Source organism: Podarcis pityusensis, assembly GCF_964106645.2.
Source record: "Podarcis pityusensis genome assembly, chromosome: 11".
NCBI lineage: Eukaryota > Metazoa > Chordata > Lepidosauria > Squamata > Lacertidae > Podarcis > Podarcis pityusensis.
In genome coordinates this window covers 54,361,288-54,380,086 of record NC_138036.1, presented here as the reverse complement: position 1 = coordinate 54,380,086, position 18,799 = coordinate 54,361,288, and the positions used below count along the sequence as shown (strand labels likewise).

Genomic DNA, 18,799 nt, shown 5'->3' with positions numbered 1-18,799 from the left:
GTAGTCCAGGTATGCTTTCTAGGCAAGAGAATTTCAGTGCTGGAAAGATAGCTAAGGGAGATGACTCACACAATAATCAGGCCATGATTCTTATCAAGGTATGATTGCAGATGCCATGGACATCCAGTTGGCCACTGTGAGAACAGTAGGCTAGACAAGATGTCCACTGGCCTTATTCAGCAGGCTTTCCTTATGTTCATATGGGGTCTCTATAGGATGTCCAGATTCAAAAACACACAGAAAAGCTCAAGATACATGTTGATCTACCCACACTTTGTCGTTATCTCTGAGAAACGTTGAAAATAACAGAATATATTTATACGAATTCTTCAAACTTACACGACCCCTTAAAAATTAGCTGATGAAGGTGAATACATCGAAACAAGGCCCTGTCCTGGTTTCTGATCCATAATTGACTTCTGACTTCTGCTCAATGATTGAAACTAAGATCTTACTATGGACTAACATGAACATCTCTACTCATAAACTCTTATTTTTAATACTGTAATGAATTATTGTATTATACATATCCTTATGAGTTTGAGTTTGTAATCTCTATTTGAGTTTGTAATCCTTGTCAGAATATATACTTTTGGATGGATCAGTTTTTGTTACAATTGACTATTGATTTGCGAATAGGGACCACTCACACTTTTGAAACGTATATTGGCCAGAGTTCTTGGTGTGCTCTTTTCTCTTGGCAGATTCCAAAAGGGACAGGGTTCAAGGACCTTGACTAGTTGTGTAGAAAATGGCATTGGCACCTGGCCACAATAGCAGATGCTGAAATTCCCAACAATAAGTTAAACGTGTTGGAACACAAACCCGGGCCCTAGGAGCACATATGCCCACCAGCACTTAAAGGATATAACATGGTCCAGCATTCACCATTTCCTCTATTTTTGATGTTCAGGCCCAAGAATGAGGCATGGGAGAATCCCAAGGTATACAGAAGTACATTTTTTTAAAAAAAAGAAAAGATGGGGGGGCTAGGTGTAGTCCTAAAGCACTGCTATTAGGTCTGAGCACACTCAGTGTCCATGAAATGTTGACTGACTGCTAGGGAGGGGGATTGGAAAACTGTATCACATGGGAAACAGAACGGCATATCTCGAAGGAGGTCAGTATCCAATTCTATGCATTTTGTATGCATTTAGTTCTCACTTTTTACATAAGCTGTGCAATTATAACTTAAAATACACTTTTTAATGAATTTACCAGTAAAATACGCATTTTGTGTGTGAACGTTTTGTTCAATGAAGATGCATTACAAAATCCAGAGAAATGCACAATAAAACTAGGAATTACATTTCAATCTGCAAGCAAGGAAGTTGAGGAATACCAGAGAAGACTGCTCCACAACGCCAGCAGCAGCAGCAACAACTAATGATAATAATGATAATAATAATGATGATGAAATAAATTCCTACTCCATCCCGCTTCCTGCAGTGATGGCCAAGTTGCTGGTGTGCTCCCATTTCCACCTTCTTTTGTCTCCATCCCTCCACGTTCCCTGCAGGAAGTGATCCATCTCAGCAAACACAATGATATGTGTTCCAACCTTCCTCTGATCCCACTTTTGGCTATGTCTCCACTATGTCTCTTCCCTCTTCATTCTGCAGCAATGTGGGGCACATCCAACTAGTTGCTCTGATGATATCTTAGGCGCTCAGCTGGTGATCTGTACCTGTTTAAAACAATTGTGTTTGGAGAAGGTGGGGAAGAAACCTGTGCCAGTGGAATTGGATCTGTGCTGGCTACATCGCATATGCAAGTCACCATTTGATTCTTCACTTATTGAGGGATGGTCATACAGGCAGAAACAACCCCGATGAGGTCCACTAAGAGTCATAGCTGAATCCTAAGGGACTATTTAGCAGCAGAAGCAGCACAAACAGAGATTAGCAAGGCTGCTGCGAAGGCTGCAGCCTAAGCATGACAAGTGGGGCAGAGCCACTCAGTTATTTGCCATTGGCTAATGAAGCCATCTGAGAGGTATTGAACAGCTTCCGGCTACTAGAACAAGTGCTGCCAGCTGGTGCGAAGGGGAACATGCACAGGAAGGGTTTGCAGGCTGCGTTTGCCTATGCAAATTCCCCTTTCAGACATTGCAGGCAAGCAAAGCCAGCCAACTGCAAGAGACAATGTCTAGGTATCTGACAGTGTTTGTTTGCCTTGGTTCCTGCTGCAAAATTGTCACAATAAGCTATTTCACAGTTCTGTCCCTTACCTGCTTCTGAGTTAGTTAGTTAGTTAGTTACGGTAGTTAGTTAGTGGGTCACCAGTAACCATGGGATTTCATGGGTTCATAGAATCCAGATGTGTGACCCTGGCATCAATCAACTTATTTAAATTACCGTATTTTTTGCTCTATAAGACTCACTTTTTCCCTCCTAAAAAGTAAGGGGAAATGTGTGTGCGTCTTATGGAGCGAATGCAGGCTGCGCAGCTATCCCAGAAGCCAGAACAGCAAGAGGGATTGCTGCTTTCACTGCGCAGCAATCCCTCTTGCTGTTCTGGCTTCTGAGATTCAGAATATTTTTTTTCTTGTTTTCCTCCTCCAAAAACTAAGTGCGTCTTGTGGTCTGGTGAGTCTTATAGAGCGAAAAATACGGTATTTAGCTGAGGTAAGCTGTAGTCCAGCAACATCTGGAGGGTACCTTGCATATACTCCCTGCTACATTCCCGCATTGCAGGGAGTTGGACTAGATGGCTCTTCCGACTCTACAATTCTATGATTCTATGTAGGTGCTTCCGATATAATAGCGAACAAATACACACATATGCACTTTTGATGCATAATGTGTAAAATAGCCATATATACAATAGATTCTAGTCTTCTTGCAGTATGTTGTGGCTTCCGGATAGTAACTTTCTTGGCATGCAAGATCAATCAAATTTGACATCTGCCAGCCCTATAGGGAATAGTTTTAATTCCCATGCTGATTATGACTAATAATAATAATAATAATAATAATAATAATAACAATAATAATTTATTATTTATACCCCGCCCATCTGGCTGGGCTTCCCCAGCCACTCTGGGCAGCTTCCGACAAAATATTAAAATACAGTAATGCATCAAACACTAAAAGCTTCCCTAAACAGAGCTGCCTTCAGATGTCTTCTAAAAGTCAGATAGTTGTTGTTCTCTTTGACATCTGGTGGGAGGGTGTTCCACAGGGCAGGTGCCACTACCAAGAAGGCCATTTGCCTGATTCCCTGTAACTTGGCTTCTCCCAGTGAGGGAACCGCCAGAAGGCCCTCGGCACTGGACCTCAGTGTCCAGGCAGAACGATGGGGGTGGAGATGCTCCTTCAGATATACTGGACCAAGGCCATTTAGGGCTTTAAAGGTCAGCACCAACACTTTGAATTGTGCTTGGAAACGTACTGGGAGCCAATGTAGGTCTTTCAAGACCAGTGTTACCGGTATGTGGTCTCGGCAGCCGCTCCCAGTCACCAGTCTAGCTGCTGCATTCTGGATTAGTTGTAGTTTCTGGGTCACCTTCAAAGGTAGCCCCACATAGACCGCATTGCAGTAGTCCAAGTGAGAGATAACCAGAGCATGCACCACTCTGGTGAGGCAGTCCATGGGCAGATAGGGTCTCAGCCTACATACCAGATGGAGCTGGTAAACAGCTGCCCTGGACACAGAATTGACCTGCACCTCCATGGACAGCTGCGAGTCCAAAATGACTCCCAGCCTGCGCACCTGGCCCTTCAGGGGCACAGTTACCCCATTCAGGACCAGGGAATCCTCCATATCCGCCTGCCTCCTGTCCCCCCAAAACAGTACTTCTGTCTTGTCAGGATTCAGCCTCAATTTGTTAGCTGCCATCCATCCTCCAGCTGCCTCCAGATACTCACACAGGACCTTCATTACCTAACTTTGGTGCAAAACCATCAAGCTAACTGGCCTATCTTTCATTTCCTTCAATTTCAGGCTTTAGCATTGCATAAACTAGCCATGGGGGGGTGGGGACTGTCATCCGGGCAAGCTCTAAATGGTTTGGATTTAGTGTGATGTAGGACAAATGCAATAGCTTAGTTAATACCCAAGGCTCGGTTTGCTTTATAATGACAACATCTTATAAGGCACGTTGGCAAAATATTCTGTTTGTCCATTCCATTGGAACACAACTTTAGTTAACCTATTTTCCCCTCCCTAACATTACAGATAATTCCCTGGTTGCTACAGTTCCATCTCCTCAAACAGACATCAGTCACACCCCTGAAAGTGAACTGAAATTCCTTTTAATAATCTGATGGCAGTAAAATAACTCCAGAAGATTAACCAAATGGCTTTATTAAACAACTGCTGTTGGGTGAAAATGTGCTCAATGATCCACTAATCCCCAACTGCTTTAGAGAATGTTCATGTTCCAGAGTTCCTCATATGAAGACAGTTTTCCAGCACATCTTAAAATATCTGAAATGTTGCCACAGATGTAAGAAAGGTACTGCTGAGGTATATTAAAGCTTGCAGTTTAAATTAGTTCCACATTAGACAGAATTAACTTAATCACAAATCCCTTGAACTGTTTGATATGTGGACCACTTTAAAACCATATTGCTTGCATGTTTTAGCAAATCCATATGCAACAACTTTATGAGTCCCCTCATAAACCACTTCGTTTTACAGGCTGAAATTCCGTGCACACTTAAAAGGGGAGCAAGTCCCATTGAACAAAAATCTTACTTATGATTGCAGAGGCGTAACTGTGTTTGTGGTACCTTTTATGGTGCAATCTTTGTTTGGAGGGGGCAGTGTTTTTGTCTTTTGAGGAGCCATGTGATATCATCATTGTATTGATTTTCCACTGCTGTAACAAGACCATCTGAAAGAGCTCTATATATGTGTACCGTATTTTTTGCTCTATAAGATGCACCAGACCACAAGACGCACCTAGTTTTTGGAGGAGGAATACAAGAAAAAAAATATTCTGAATCTCATAAGCCAGAACAGCAAGAGGGATCGCTGTGCAGTGAAAGCAGCAATCCCTCTTGTTGTTCTGGCTTCTGGGATAGCTGTGCAGCCTGCATTTGCTCCATAAGACGCACACACATTTCCCCTTACTTTTTAGGAGGGAAAAACTGAGTCTTATAGAGCAAAAAATACAGTATATATCTCTGTTGAATATGGGGGGATGCTAAGATGAACTGAGGATGTTATTAAATACGTGGAGAGACTCAAAATGCCCAGGAAAGAACTGTTAAAAAGGTTAGGCAGGAAGAAGCAAATGGAAATATGCTAACAAAGGGGAAGTAGAGTACAGTAGGACATACAGGGTGAAAAAGTGATCCGTAGGATGGGGGCAGCAGAATGGTGAAGTGCTCATTACTAGAATGCACAGTGGGAGATGGGACTTTTCACTGCACTTCGTGAATCCAAGATGCTAGGCTTCTGTGACAGAATGGCAATTTCATTCTGTGTGGTCCTGAAATTGTACTTCATTGGTCCCAAACAGCTTCAGGGTGAAAGTATCCTTGCAATCTTTTATGCAATCGCTCGGATGCCCTGTGTCCTACTTTACAGAAGACAGTACTCTATTTGACTGAATCCTCTGTTTGGGGACTTCCGGGTTGGCGCCATCGCCGAATGGCGGACTCCCTCCGAGCTCCGGAGGGAGTCTGCTCGGCAGGGGCTGGGTCCTACCGCACCGGCGATGCGGGGACCCTTAAAAACCACGGCCACGAGGGTCGTGGACATGGAGACTCGGCTGGCACCGCTAGCGCCCTCCCGACTCGTGAAGGAGCCTTTTTAAAGGCTACGGATCGGGTGCCGGGGAGAAGCGTGGTGCTTTGAGTCCTCTGCTATCCCTGCCGAGCGCAGCCGCATGCCATTCGGCGGAGAGCGCTGACTTCTTCTATTGAAAATTCGGACTTTTAGACAACAACCCGTGAGTAATTTGGAAACTGGGTTTAAAAGGAGGAAAAAAAGAATTTCTTTTTGAATTGGATACGAGCGGGGGGGGATCCAAAAAGGAAGTCAGTCCCCCCCCCCTACTGTAAACCTTTCAAGACAAGGACGGGGAAACCAAGGTCCAAAAAGATTCGTATTGCTGATAATCACTAAGAATTCCACGATGGGGAATCATAAGAACTGTGCTGGAGGATGAAATGAGGGAGAAGAAACGTAACCCCCCCCCCCTGGGAACCGGGGTGATTGAAGAGAGAGCCTGGCGAAAAGAGTCGGAGATTTTGACAGCTGTCAAAGTAGCTGTCAAAGTCGGAAAGCAGAGAGGATTTTATTATGAGAACTTTGCTGGCTAAATTTGTTACAATTTGCTACAACTCGTTAAAACTTGGATACAAAATGGCGAAAATATGGATAACAATCGGACTTTTGGACTAGAGAAGACAAAGTTATAACAATCCCCCTAGAGGAGTTTCGGGACATTACAAAGATGGTCGTAAGTGGAAAAAAATACCATCGGAATTTTACAGGACTGGTTATCTTCTGGGAAAGCTGCAAAACGGAAATAATATTTTGTCTACAGGGTGTTTAGCTAAAGGAGACAATAGAATTTTCTATTGAAGAAAGGAAGGGACTGAACGCAAGTTTTTGTTCCTGAATAACAATAATCCCTGCAGACTTACTAAGCTTCTGAATTAGAACGTTTCAGCAGCGGAACAAGAGGAAACTGGACTATAATTTGGAAAGAACAATGGGGGGAGCTTTATTAAAGATTTGAAGTTAAGTGTTCTAAAAATAATTATGAAAGGGAAAAAAAAGGGAAAAAAAACCAGCAAGGCGTTGGGGGAAATAGGTGATTCATGGATTGTAAGAATTCCAGGCGGATAATATGGTTTGGTGGTCAGGGGGAAATTAAACCGGGGACAGGGGGGGAGAACTAAAATCCAAAGGCTTGTCAACTTCTTTATTTTGAACTGGCTTTGTCTCATCTTTTATATTCTTTATTTCTTATTTCTGATATTTTTATTATGTGGGGTGTTTCTATTATTAAAAAAAAGGGAAATTGTGGAATGAAAATGGGGTGGGCCCTGGGAAAGAAATTTTTTGTGTTTTATTAAGGGTATTGATGTGGAGCGTAGAAATTTTAAATTCGAATAATGGTTTAAACAAATTAAGTTTTTATTCAGAACTGAGAGCTTGTGGAGCCAACAATATGAAAAAGGAATATGGTAGGGGTGGGGGAAGGGGGGAGTCCCAGAAAGTGGTTTTATGAAAATAAGGCTATGAACGTATTTTACTTATTGCTTTCTGTATTTTCTTTTTTTTTGAAAATTTTAATAAATATTATTTAAAAAAAAAAAAAATGAATCCTCTGTTTGGAGGGCTCTCTACTCCAAGTCCAGTTTAAAGATAAAGAACCATAAGAAGGGAGATCAAGGGCCTTGAAGCTGTGCATCAGCAGAGGATGGAGCTGGAACCCTGGTGAGCAGATCACATTTGCCCTACTAGGATGAGCTATATTGTATTTCTGCTTGCAATAAGTGTTTCTAAATTTGCAGCTCTCCATACAAATTAGCGCATGCAAATTTTATGCAAATCACTGGCGTCTTTTGGTGATATATCTCTTCTTTCCTGGCAATGCATTTAAAAAACAACCCACTTTCTTTATTTTCATGACAATTTGAAGCATGATCTTTTCCCTTTAGTAAATGACTCTGCATACAGAGAATAGATCCAGACCTATTCTGTTCAGATAGAAGCACCTGACTCACATGCACAATGACTCAGAGCTAGTGATATTCCCAGTCATTCCCCAACAAAATGAGAGCCAGAAGCAGCTCACTGAGTAGAATAGAGCAGCTTTGCTTGCTTCCCAGCAGGTGAGTCACTGTTGGTTACCAGGAGGGGTGATGTGTCCTGGCTCCCACTCCCAGACACAGTACTTGGACTCTATAGGAATACAGGAAGCTGCCTTCTACTGACTCAAACCATTGGTTTATTTCATTCTAAGGGATGCAGGTGGAGCTGTGGTATAAACCACTGAGCCTCTTGGGCTTGACGATCAGAAGGTCAGCGGTTCGAATCCGCTCGACGGAGTGAGCTCCCGTTGCTCTATCTCAGCTCCTGCCAACCTAGCAGTTCGAAAGCACACCAGTGCAAGTTGATAAATAGGTAACGCTACGGTGGGAAGGGAAATAGTGTTTCTGTGTGCTCTGGTTTCCATCACAGTGTCCCATTGCGCCAGAAGTGGTTTAGTCATGCTGGCCACATGACCCGGAAACCTGTCTGTGGACAAACGCCAGCTCCCTTGGCCTGAAAGCAAGATGAGCACCGCAACCCCATAGTTGCCTTTGACTGGACTTAACCATCCAGGGGTCCTTTACCTTTTTACCTTTACAGTGGTACCTCGGGTTAAGAACTTAATTCATTCTGGAGGTCCGTTCTTAACCTGAAACTGTTATTAACCTGAGGTACCACTTTAGCTAATGGGGCCTCGCGCTGCTGAGGTACTATTTCTGGGTTAGCAGAGTCTGTAACCTGAAGCGTCTGTAACCTGAAGGGTCTGTAACCAGAGGTACCACTGTATCTTGTTCTGCTGGAGGAAACTAGAAAGCTTTATTCAATAAGTCAACAGATGGGCTCAGCATTTAGGTACAGGTTATAAGATTCATGTCTACAAGTAGGTCTCTTAAGACATATGACTTACCATGAGCTAAGATGTTGTTCTATCACCCAACATGCCCCTCTCCTACTTTCCTTTCGAAGAATGAGGGTGCCCCAAGTGGGTAGGTCAGATCTCCCCCACCTCCTACCATGGATCCTTCTCTGACAGATCCTCCCAGTCCTGCCATACTTAATATTGTACAAAAGCAAAGCCAGAAACATAAAATCTTCAGTTTCAACAAATAAACTGCAAGGGATCATGAGTAATGAACACTGCAACCTATCAAGGGACAATTGAGAAGACAGCTGAAATGCTTTAACCATATGTCAGTAACTATGTCTCTTTCCCTAAACCTTTAAGAGTTGTTTGCTGTTTGAGCAATAATTCAGAACTCATTGCTCTCGCAAACCACTTACTTTAAGGAAGTCCCACTGAGCGGGATAGAAGGTCTCTGATTGATGTTTTGTAAACTGCAAACTTGGAAATTTGTACCGTTCTGTTTCACGTTTTAAGACATCTTCCACATATTTGTGGAATTTTTCATTTTCCTTTATTGTACCCCAAAAGCATATTTTCAGGATCCAATTACAGTTTCAAAAAGTAAAAGTTACCTTTGAAGAAGATGAGATTAAGAAGTGAGAGCAGTTTCTGAAGTCTAATAGATTGCAGCAGCAGGCTTCAGTACCAAGGGAAATAGTAGCTGAAGGCTACTACTTACAGTTCACCATGCAAATCCCCTTTGGGAGTAGCTTAGCAGCTTGATAACATTTTAAGAGTCTATAGCTGTTGGTTTCTTTAAATCATAATAATGCTTTTCAAGCTAAATACATTTAGTAAGTTCAACGCAGTGTCACAAACGTCTGTCATTCGTTTTAATGCCTCTCTTATGTTCTATTGAGTTTCCAGCAACTTTGTTTAGCCTCTGAGGAGAAATGTGGAAAGTCATTTGACAATATCCCCCAATTATTTTATCCAATAGGGTTTCAAGGTGGATCCGCACAACCTGTATTTCAATCACAAGCTATCCTGATTGTTTGCTTCGAGTCAGCTTTCATAGATAGGGTAAATTCGCACTGTGGTGTTGCCTGTGATGAAGGAAACCTGAGGCCACAATGGTGGAAGGGAAACCGGGCAGTGACCTTTAATCTTCTGTTGGTTTCATCCAGGTAATCCTCCAGCCACACTCCTTTGGCACAAAAGGGACTGAGTAAAAATATTCAGTGAAAGGAGAAGCAGAGAAATTGTTGTGGTTGTTCTTTGTTCAAGCACCTTCCCTCAAAACATGTACAGACCCTCCAAGAGCCCCCTATATGCCAGGGACAGTCCCAAATTTTGTTGTTGTTTAGTCATTTAGTCGTGTCTGACTCTTTGTGACCCCATGGACCAGAGCACGCCAGGCACTCCTGTCTTCCACTGCCTCCCGCAATTTGGTCAAACTCATGTTGGTAGCTTCGAGAACACTGTCCAACCATCTCGTCCTCTGTCGTCCCCTTCTCTTTGTGCCCTCAATCTTTCCCAACATCAGGGTCTTTTCCAGGGAGTCTTCTCTTCTCATGAGGTGGCCAAAGTACTGGAGCCTCAGCTTCAGGATCTGTCCTTCCAGTGAGCACTCAGGGCTGATTTCCTTAAGAATGGATACATTTGATCTTCTTGCAGTCCATGGGACTCTCAAGAGTCTCCTCCAGCACCATAATTCAAAAGCATCAATTCTTCGGCGACCCCAGATTTACAGATGCTGAAATGTCCCGCTTTTCCATAGGACATCCCTACTTTCATCGGAGAAATGTTGGAGGGTATGAAGTTATCCCCCAAGCCAAGGAGATAAGTAACTCTAGAAGACATCTGAAGGCATTTAGAAGACATCTGAAGGCAGCACTGCGTAGGGAAGTTTTTTAATGTTTAGAGTTTTATTATGAGTTTATATATGTTGGAAGCCATTCAGAGTGGCTGGGGCAACCCAATCAGATGGGCAGGGTATAAATAAAATTATTATTATTACTATTACTATTATTATTATTATTATTATTATTATTATTATTTTCCCCTTCCAGAATCTTTTATTTTTGTATAATATTTGTATTAATTTTCACAAAAACATTACTTTTAATGGGGGAAGCATAAAATAAAACATTTAAAACAACTATATATACAGTCCATATTGAATCCACAGTATGGGATTCTTTGAATCCCCTGACTCCCCCCCCCCCCTTGGTTCCTTTATAATATTTTCATTCACGCATGTCAATAAAATCTTTATCTCTGATTACTTCCAATTTTTGTACTACAAACTATTATTATTATTATTATTATTACAGTGGTACCTTGGTTCTCAAACTTAATCCGTCCCGGAAGTCCGTTCTGAAAGCAAGGCACACTTTCCCATAGAAAGTAATGCAAAATGGATTAATCCGTTCCAGACTTTTAAAAGCAACACCTAAAACAGCAGTTTAACATGAATTTTGCTATCTAACGACACCATTGATCTATAAAATGAAAGCGATGAACAATGTACTGCAGTCACACAATCAATCAATCAATCAGTAGCTGAACTGGGTTCCACATAGTCACAAAAACAAAACAAAAAGAGCCGCAAAAACAGAAATGCAAAATACCTTAAATAGCAAAAACAGACCTCAAAACGGAAGTGTGGCACTCAAAACGGAAGCGTAACACTCAAACAGAGCACGTTCAGCTTCTGAAAAAAGTTCGCAAACTGGAACACTTACTTCTGGGTTTGCAGTGTTTGGGTTGCAAGTTGTTTGAGTACCAAGGCGTTTGAGAACCAAGGTACGACTGTATATACAACCCATATTGAATCCACAGTATGGGATTCCTTGAACCCCCTGACTTCCCTCCACCCTCTCCCTTGGTTCCTTTATAATATTTCCATTCACGCATGTCAATAAAATCTATATCTCTGATTACTTCCAATTTGTGTATAATATATTATTATTATTATTATTATTATTATTATTATTATTATTAATCTTTATTGCAGTCCAACGACCGATAACATGGGTTCAGAAGAAAATACAGATTCATACAGACAAAACCCCAGGGGAGGGAGACTGAGGCGTTATTTGTTTAGACATGGGTATGTTGATCTTTGATTTGTATGACTACTGAATAATAATAATAAATAGGACTTGGTTTGTGCTTGTGTCACTTAGGATAGGTCTTAGTTGTAATTTTGTTTGATGGGGAAAGGGCTAGGATTACCAATCGGACCCGAAAAAAGCATTGGCAAACCTTTGATGTTGTCAGGGCATGCACCAGCCAGCCGTAACTGAATTAACTATGTAGTCCTATGTATGTCTACTCGGAAGAAAATCCTGGCAAGTTCAATGGGACTGACTCTCAGGTGAATGCCTGCAGGTCTACAGCCTTAATGTGTGAATGGATTCACCCAAGGTGAAATTACGCTTGGCCTGTGGATTTGAAACCGCATCATATTCATGCAAGACTAAAAATACGGTGGTTTCAGACTTCTCTAATTAGTAAATCATTCTTTGTTTCTACCGTAATTGCTGTTTACTTAACTCTTAAAGTTATTAGTACACACCCTGCACCAGAGTTCAGGAGGCTATTAATCATGTTTCAAGCAAATCTAATGGCAGAATAATAAGCCTATTGCGAAAGCCCCTCACAGCTAGTTATTAATTGATTATGGAGTGCTGTTTAAAATGTATGAGCTGCTTTGCAATTCTGGACAAGTATCAAATAATTTTCACATCTGCCTGGAAAAGGTCATTCTGAATGCTCATGATCTGAACAATAACAATAAAATACATCTTTATCGACTGCCATCACAAACATATATATCACATACGATTTGATAATTTATCACATTGGACAAGGATAGGCAACCTGTGCTGCGTTTTTGAGAACCGCATTGCCTCAAAGGCAATCAGTTGAGGGCCACATACAGACTTTGGGGAGGGACTAAAATTAGCAGTATGTAAGGATAGACAGGTTTGTCAATTTTATTTTCTTTCAGCTTCTCATCTTTCCAATGCTGAGTTCATTTCTTCACATTTCGACATGCATTTGTGATTTTGAAAGAAACAAATCTGCATGGAAATTCAACAGCATTTTAATGTGAATTTTCTTCTAACAAGCATGTTTCTCTGCAATGTCTCCTAATATACACACTTTTGCAAAACAACCGTCCCCTAATATAAAGCATTTTTGTATGTTGTTTTCACTGATATATGCAATTAATTTTTATTAGATTATTATTATCAATCTATAGATAGATCGCAAGGGAATGGGTGAAATATAATAAAAGCAACTTTAAAAAAACCAGTTAAAACAACACCCAAAAAACCAGGATATGTTTTGAAAAATACAAAATGAACACCCATGACAAAGACCTGTTCATCCAACTGAGAAGCCTTGTTGACTTATGCTCATTTTTACCCTAGTATATGCATTTTTCTGAACATTACGTGGCTGGATAAATCCCATCTTCAGCTCAAGCTTCACAGAGGAGTGAGAAACCGTTTTTGCCTGAGTGCCCAATTCTTATCTGCTTAATCCACTGTGGGTCAAGTGGGTGAGTCCAAAGGATGGTGCATTAAATACAAATCAAAGTTACCCGCATTTTCCAATGCAGAAATCACACATGCAGAAATCACATATATGAAATGGGGGGTGGGGGTGGGTGGGGAGAGATTTGAATAAGACCTCCAACAAATTATCCATTGCCACTGTAAAGAAACAAATATTTATGCATACACAGAGAAATGCAAAGGTCACTGTTTCAAAATATGAGTGAATAAGGGTCCTTGCCAAATTAACAGTAATAGCTGTCCAATTAAGCCCATTTCAAATCATGCTTCTTCAGAGAATGGAGGGGGAAATGAGTAAAGAGCTGTCAATGATGCTTTAGTACACCCAGGGTGTCCGAAGTAACACCATTAAGCCCTTAACTATGGATGCTCTTGAGGGAGGGAGGAGTAATCGACCGTGGTGGGGAGTTGTGGAGGGAAAATGAGAAGTGCCTGGCTGAGCTATTAAACCCATTCTTTAGCCACAGAGGGGATAATCAACATCAAGCTTTGCTGCAGCAAAACACAAACAATCGCTTAAGCAGGTGACACCGAAAGATGCCCCTTGATTGACAACTTTTCTGACACCTCCTGCTTAAAACCCAAAAAGCCAGAAGGAGCATGAGGCCCCGCTTTCATGGTCTGTATTCGTACTGAAAATCAAGATCAAGTGAGCTTTTGCCCTTCTGCTCCGCGGGAGGTTTCTGTCCTCTTTGAGCTCGCCTTAGGACACCTGTGTTGCGGTTTGACAGGTGTACCGCGCCAGCCAAACTCCCCACCTGACGCTGTCCCCGAGTTTGGCCCTGTGAAGAGACATAAGAGGTGTAGAATAAGTGGGAGGCCTCAATGATCCTCTGCGACCAGTTCCAGTCAGGCTGGCAGACAGCAGTCCTGAACACTCTTCAGAAACTGGGTTTTACCCCGCAAGCCCTTCTAAGTCCGGGGTTGGAACAGGCAAAAGCTACGGTCAGGCAAAGAATCATAGACACCGAGAGACAACAGGACTGCTCAAGGTGCCCAGACTATAAAATTGGAAAAACCGAGAGAGATATAGCCGCACCGGCAGCATATCTCTTCTTTCTCGTATCGAAAAAGGCAAGAAGGGCTTTTACACTCGTCAGAAGCTCGGCTTTGCCCTCATCGGTCCTGGAAGGATCCTTTTAAAAAGTCACATATGCTCAGAGACTTTTTGCCTGTTCATTGGGGGAGATAGGAAGCCCAGAGCACTTGTTCTTTAGATGTCCCTTTTATGAAGTGGCACGTAGTAAAACCATTGATCCCCTACTGGTGAGGCTCGCCGACCTATTGGAAAAGCAAAAAATTGACCTTTTCCTGTTAGGCAAAGATCATAAGACGACCCGGATGGTTGCCAGATTCTGTGTACAGATCTGTAGGCATAGACCATCCCCCGACCCAAACTAGTTTGTTAAGAAAATCCCCAAACTCGGTTCCATGGGTGACTCTGGGTCATCTCTCTGCGGCAGCTCATCTTAAAGTTTTAAGGGTCTATACACTTATTGCATTTATAAATTTTAAATTTATTGTTGTACATTGTTTTAAATGGTTGCTTTCCTTCTGGGATTGTACCCCAAAGTGTGTTTTATAAGCTGGTCTCCGACCGTAATAAATTATCTATCTATCTAGGTGGGAGGCCTGTCCGGGTCGCCGGTGAAACATACCACTACTCTGATGATTTCTTCACTTATCCGGTGAGGCGGGGGGGGGGGGCAGAGCCCCCAGGGGCTCTCGCTTCTGGCTGCAAGTGATCTGCAGGTATCCTAAAGCGAGCTCAGGGAGGACAGATCTTGATTTTCACCTTGATTGACAAGTTTGCATGGTTTGGCAGAAATGGCCTGGCCAGCCAAGATTGGCACAAAGGCTAAAGTTTCCCACCTCTGCTTTATAGCATGCTAGGAAGTCCAAGATGTATCTGCATGGTAAAGTTGGGGAGAAGAGACAATAATAAATAATAATGATAATTTTTTATTTATACCCCGGCCTTCCTGATTCAGAAAACCGGGCTCAGGGCGGCTAACAACATATTTAAAGCGCTTAATTGATGCAACAAAAAACAGCATAAAATGCAGTATAAAATGTGAATAACAATAAATTCAGAATTCAAAAATCAATTTAGGGGGAAATCCATCCAATAAACATTAGATGATCACCAGGGCTAGCTGGCTAAATTAGTTCTATTTGGGCCAGCGAGGAGACCAGGGAGAATTAGCTGTGGGATCCCAGAGAGAAGAGTTTGGATTTGATATCCCACTTTATCACTATCCAAAGGAGTCTGAAAGTGGCTAACAATCTCCTTTCCCTTCCTCCCCCACAACAAACACTCTGTGAGATGAGTGAGGCTGAGAGACTTCAGAGAAGTGTGACTGGCCCAAGGTCACCCAGCAGCTGCATGTGGAGGAGCGGAGATGCGAACCTGGTTCCCCAGATTACGAGACTACCACCATTAACCACTAATCTTCATAAAAAAGGGAGGGAGAGGGAAGGAAGGGGAATAAAAGATCAGGCTAAGTTCAAATTGAAAGCCAGGTGGAATAGCTCTATCTTACAGGCCCTGCGGAAGGAAGTTAAATCCTGCAGGGCCCTGGTCTCATGGGACAGAGCATTCCACCAGGTCGGAGCCATCACTTAGAAGGCCCTGGCCCTGGTGGAGGATAATCTGACTTCCTTAGTGTAATGGTTCTAGGGGTTGCTCGTGCGTAAGCTTGTCCCAACCTCTGGCTGGGTTGCCTGAGTGAACCTTTCCTGTCCGGGCAGCCACTCGCCCGTGACTGTCTCAATCGCTGGCAGAATCCGTCAGTGGGCGTTTCTTAAACTTCTTCCAGCAAAGAAGCTCCTTGATGCCAAGTCTCCTCCTACTCTCCCTGCACGGAAGCCTTCGGCGCAAGGAGGGTGTAGGCAGCGGAGGACCCTTCCTCTCCCCACTGGTCCCCGGCAAGGAGTCATGGGACCGCCTCGCCGATTCCCCCATCTGCCCCCCTTCACCACTGGAGCTACGTTGATTCTCCTCCCCAGAAGACGGGCTGCCTCTCCCACTCCCGGGACGCTCGCTGGGATCCCTTTGGAGCTTGCTCTCTCCCTCGGACACAGATGGCAGTTCCCTGACACTTAGGGACCAGGACCTCTAAACTATGATTATTCATGGACCTTAAGGTCCTCTGTGGGGCATACCAGGAGAGGTGGTCCCTTAAATATGAGAGCACCCCAAATAAGAACCACCAAAAGCTTCTCGTAAACAACAAAGCACACATTTTTATGCAACTGCACGTCAAACATACAATTTTGGGAGAGTGCAGTTGGGTATAGAGAAGCATTAATGGTGGGAGATGTGCTTCGCTTCCCCCTCCAGACCACTTTTCAATGTGTGCACCTCTCTGCTGAGTTCCCCCACTAGATTGAGTTAAATCCACCTTTTACAGTGAACAGAGTGTATTCACACATTCTGAAACAATATGTGAAGCAAACACAGCCTTTCTCTTAAATTCGCCCACCTCTGAATTTTGTAGTGCAGTTCTCCAGCCACGTAAAGTGTACAAAAATGTACCGTATATATTAGGTAAAAGTGTGCATTTAAAATATCACACGTATTAGTGAAAATAGCATATCTGTCCTGAATAAACACAGAGAAAAACTTGGTTACAGAATCCAAATTGCAACATGAATATGTAAGTGAGGCAATGCAGAATCCTGCAGGCTTTTGATTTCTTTTGATTTCTTTCTTACTGGAGCAAAGTTTTCTCTTTGCTTAGAGAATGTCCCTTCCATTTATAGGCACGGCATCAATACATGTCCAAGAAAAGGGCAGCCTGAAACAATCAACCGGTATCTTGTTACCCAGCTAATGGCCAATAAGCCTTATTTTTTTGACTTTTATAAAGAAGCAACGCAAAGGTTATTTGTTTCTTACTTTCTTCACCCTGTATTTTTCTGGCAATTTTCTTAATGTTCGAGCCCTTCTAGGACGACATGACACCTGAAATTAGATTTCTCGAGTCTTAATGTAATAAAACTCACGACAAAGCATAGCCTCTAATCTTATTGCACTGCCTGGTGTGTGTATGAGAGCAATGCTTATCGTAAATGATAGATCCAATGTACAATAGACATTTCTCAAACTTTCTATGTTTCTGAATAAGACAAGGATTGAAGCCTGGGCTTCCTCTAGACTATTCAACCAAAGTTTCAGTACCCATGTTCAGTCGTGGACAGCATGGTGGGACAGATTAAAGTGTGGCTTATATTCGCGACCTTACACTGCTGGCAAAGTGGCGTTGCTCCCCACACCCCCCGAGAGCAATCCGGGAGCACAGGGCAGTGGCGTGCAGCCCACCCGCTGCTTCCAAGCCTCCCCCAAGCTGCCGTAAGAAAGGGGAGGAGACTACGACAAAGCAACCTGGGAGTGTGGGGCAACGGCATGCAGCCTGCCTGCTACTCCCAAGCCTCCGCCAGCGCCGGTTTGGGGAGGTAGTGCTGAGAGACAGTAGTGCCAGGATTTTGAATGGTAAAGGTGCAGCTTATTTGCAGGTGTGTCTTATATTCTGGCCAATACGGTATTCCTTGAATCATGTTGTCATGTTACTATATTTTTCCATGTATAACACCCCCCAGTGTATAAGATGACCTCTATTTTAAAGGTAAAGGGACCCCTGACCATTAGGGGTCAGTGGCCGACTCTGGGGTTGCGGAGCTCATCTCGCTTTATTGGCCGAGGGAGCCGGCGTACAGCTTCCGGGTCATGTGGCCAGCATGACTAAGCTGCTTCTGGCGAACCAGAGCAGCACACGAAAACGCCCTTTACCTTCCCGCCGGAGCAGTACCTATTTATCTACTTGCACTTTGACGTGCTTTTGAACTGCTAGGTTGGCAGGAGCAGGGACCAAGCAATGGGAGCTCACCCCGTTGCGGGGATTCGAACCGCCGACCTTCTGATGAGCAAGTCCTAGGCTCTGTGGTTTAACCCACAGTGCCACCCGCATCCCTAGTGACCCCTATCTTAGGGGACTCCAAATTAAGGAAATGTGGGGAGATTGTCCAGAGTTGTTGAGTTTTTTTTAGGGGGATTGCATAGAGTTGTTGAGCTTTTGTTTTTTTTGGGGGGGGGATTGCCACCAATCAACCACCCAATTCACGCAGCAGCAGCCAATCGACATCAGGCCTTGCCGCAGCCACCGATCACCCGCCCAATCGCCGCTGACAATCTCCTGCTCGCAGCTGACAAAAATCACCCACCCTCCTTCTGAACTATCCCCATATAAGATGGCCCCCAAATTTTAACATTTATTTATAATAATAAAAAATCATCTTATACTCAGGAAAATACAGTATATCTGCAAGGAAAATAATTGCTCCTTTAAACATATGTGTTGTCCATACTCCCTCCCAAACACCTTAGTTGCTCTTTCTTTTCTTTTCCTTCTGTTCCCACCCCCCTCAAACAAACTGTACTATTCTCCATGTGCCTGACGAGCTGCACTTTCAGGCCAAACTGTATTCCGATCATACTTACCCAGTTACGACGACGCTGTTTTAAAATAATCAAATGCGGGTGGAGGAAGTATTCAGAATGAACTATCAAGGGAAGGTAAGCTGCTGAAAGCAACCGTTCTCAGTTAAATGAACAGAGACCATCTGGAAGAGCTTGTGCTTTGTG

General features: G+C 43.1%; 1 long non-coding RNA gene across 1 annotated transcript in view; it reads right to left on the bottom strand.

Moving 5' to 3' along the window:
• The window catches only part of LOC308458514, a 28,921-nt gene extending 10,122 nt beyond the window's left edge, over positions 1-18,799 (bottom strand). The window contains exon 1 of the long non-coding RNA XR_013977508.1: positions 18,656-18,799. This is a non-coding gene — a long non-coding RNA (uncharacterized lncRNA). The remainder of the gene's footprint in view (positions 1-18,655) is intronic.